This window comes from Phlebotomus argentipes, unplaced genomic scaffold (genome assembly GCF_947086385.1).
Source record: "Phlebotomus argentipes unplaced genomic scaffold, Phlebotomus argentipes genome assembly contig_5, whole genome shotgun sequence".
NCBI classification, from domain to species: domain Eukaryota; kingdom Metazoa; phylum Arthropoda; class Insecta; order Diptera; family Psychodidae; genus Phlebotomus; species Phlebotomus argentipes.
In genome coordinates this window covers 2,753,732-2,757,222 of record NW_026776165.1, presented here as the reverse complement: position 1 = coordinate 2,757,222, position 3,491 = coordinate 2,753,732, and positions in this window count along the sequence as shown.

Below are 3,491 nucleotides of genomic sequence, written 5' to 3'. Positions count from 1 at the left end.
CCATTCGGGACTCACCCCTGCGCGAGTGAAGTTATTGTGGTGTCTCCACATGCGAATGTTGGCGCATAAATATGTAAATTGCCAGGCGAAAGGGGACCCACTTATCATAAAAAAAGAGAATGCCGGAACTCCACCCTCACACGTGACGCCACTCCAGCCAATCGCACTGGGAAATCCTCTAGAGATGGCTTGCATTAGCATAAATTGCTCCCTCGCCCCGACTCCGGGTGGTTTTTTATTCTCCTGACTTTCCCCCTTTTTTTCGGGAAACAACATTCTTTTGGGGTTAGATTGTGGACTACCTTCTGACTTCACCCTCTGCTCTTCTGTGCAGATCAGGCTGACGGTGGAAGGGAGGAATCAAATATCTTAGGACTCATAATTTTACTTTTAACTCATATCTGTTTCTGCCATTTTCCACATGATAGCGCTGGGGAAAATCGCCACACAATGGCCGAATGTCTGTTCTTCACTTCTCTACGCAGCACTGGTGCCAGAAGTGGGATGATCATGTGTTAGTACAATGAAGGGACAAATCTGTGACGCTAGATTTCACAAGTAAGCAGAACTTATCCTCTATAGAATATCAAAGACCTGATGTCCTATGCCCACAACCTAGCACAGCTATTGATGACCACACACATCGTTCGTGAGGCTTCCATCGGTGCTGAGGTAATCCTAAAAGGCAAAGGCACTCGTAATAACAGTTATGAGTGGAAATAATTACAAGGAGCTGGAAAATCTTACTTTATATCCCTGGCACGACATTCACAAATTGCTGTCCAACGACAAGAGGTGGTCTTTTAACGGTGTGCTGAAAATGGAATGACACGGCATATTAAGTGTCGGCGTGTCCAATAAAAGTCTGTCGAGTGTGATTTTGGCGCGCGAGTCAATTTCGGCGATTCCACGTGCTTTGATCGATAGATTCGCCAAAAAGCGGGGGCGAGCATATCATCTCACAGTCCTGACAAGACATGTCCTTTTTCCCTCTGTCTCGGCAGGAAAGCGCGTGTGAGTGCCGTAAATCGGGCGAATTTATGCTCCTGTCACCGATTACACGTCGCGTGACAGAATCGCGTATAAATTCCCGAAGAGTCACCCAACTTGCCTCCCCCCACCCCATGTTAACGATCCCACCGAAATGGGTGGCGGAAACCCCTGGCGATTTGTCATTTTGTTCAGCTCGTTGGGGATGTTCTCAGGCCGGAAAGGGTACTTGTCACTCTCGTCCGAACCTAATGAGGCACAGGGGCAAAATCACCGGAGATAAGATTAGTGAGGAAATTATCTAAATCGACTTACAACATTGGGCTGGAAAGCGTGTGAATTTTGAGGCTGTTTTTCGCTTGATGTGCGAATTGCCGATGCTTCCAATGCAGAGCTGACAATTGGATGCACTGATTGCAATTTTTCCAAGCATCGCCAGGGGAGAATTCGACGAAAGTCCGACCCTGCGATGTGTGGGACAGTAAAAAATTGGCATGTGACATTACCTGGGTAAGGAGTACTTTCGTGTTGAGACCTAGTTAAGGTTGGAGGGAAAGAGTTCTTTCCTTTGCTCCGGTTTTTTTTTATTTATACAACCATCATTTATGCACAACTGTGCTGAGACTTTATTAATTCCCGTGACATAAAAGTATACAACAAACATGGCATAATATTTCCGAAGGGTTTGTCTTTCATGCCTTTTCGTGCCGGCGCCACTGGGTGGGGGCCTTGCGTGTGTTATTCGCTGAATTTGACTTTCGAGTGGAGTCCCAGATAACAAATGACACTTTTATTGATAAATAGATTATGCTGAATAAACATGGGTGGGCGCGGGCGGTGGGAGGGAGCCCTAGATAAAGTACCTTTTGAGCTTTGGCCGAGGACCGCCCAATTCGAGTCGCCATCACGACAAGGCGTCCTTAATTCACTTTTTCTCGTGCATCGCAAATACTCGCAATTTTCATCCCAGTTGAGCCCCCCTTTCTCATGTGGTCACTTTTCTCACACTCTTGCCAGGGCTGCAAAAAAAGCTCACGAAAGTTGGCCAACTCGAAAGGACAAAGTTGATGTAAGGCGAAGCGTCTTGCGAAGCTGGAAGGATTTCAACACACTGCATGCTGATTTCTTGCAATATTTCCACTGCTTGGCAATTAGTTTCCGAGCTAATGATGTTTCAGTTACAAGCGTCTATTCAAATTCTCATCGAGATTTCCATTAGAAAACTTACAAATGGGGAATTTGTGACTCAAGAATCAGACAAACGAGGCAATAGATATGCTTTTGGAGGTTCTTATAGTTATTTTGGCTTCAGATTTGGCCCTCTTCATGTCAATTCTCGCCAATCCAGAGGTGAAACCGCAAAGAGTGACCCTCAATTCGTCCCCGAGCAATCCAAGTGAGATAAAAAGAAGTTTATCATCTCACTCAATCTGCTGCCCAGGGATTGAAGTGAAACACAACTTTTCATAGGGATTTTCCTTTTCCTCTCGACCCAGTCGATGTTTTTTCCGCCGATGGACCAGCGTGTGTGTTTTTTGTGACACCATGCTGGGGACTTTTGTGATTTTCTGGTGTCATCATCATTAAACAAAGAAGCATCGGAGGAGCGCTTCCATCATGGCCAGAAGAGGCTGCGCGGAGGAAGGGAGAAACTTCCCAAACATCAAAAACAATTTAACACAGAAAACATTCTGGACAGTGGACGAGCGATGGTGCAGGAGGAAGAAAAAAAAGTCGCAGGAGGGAAAAGTTCCACATCACTCGAGAACCTCTTCACAGGACATTTGATGGCATGAGCGCTCGCTTAGAATTGCAAATCGAACCCGAATCAAACGCACACATTCGGCCCCATGAAATGCTCTTGCTCAATTCCAATTCACCCTTATCGCGTGGGTGGAGCGACGCTCACCTCCTGGAGAAAGTCTGGCCAAGTTGGTGCTTCACGGAAGTGTCACGGATTTTCTCTAAATTCGACGATATAAAATCGCTGCCATTTTATTTTCACCTCGTAAAATGTGAAAAAAGAAGAAGAAAAGACATTTGCCATCTTTACGGCCGTGTTTCGCCTCTTTATATTGATCAGTAAAATTCATCTCAATTTTCCTTGCCATTTTATTTTTCCTCCAATTCCCAGATGCCAAAAAATCCTGGATAACCCTTAACGCTTGGGGTCCCAAGGACTCTCTCTCTCTCCCCCTTTTGCATTTCGGGATAAAACACTGAGCCAGACCGATGATTTATGTGTCCACCCCTTGACTGCCCACCCCGTTCGCCTCATTACAATACGACTGTGTGTCTCCGGCGTCGTTCATCATCCACGAGCCTCACGGAACGTGCACAGAGGGTGGAAAGGACCCGAAGAAAAAATGAATCCCAAGTGCACGCGTCTTCCCTCGACCACATTCGCATAAATGATGCGGGCTGGGATGGAAAAAAAGGCACCAAAATGGCGATGATGATGGTTTATTGCATATAAAGGGGCCATTTCGAGGGATAATGTA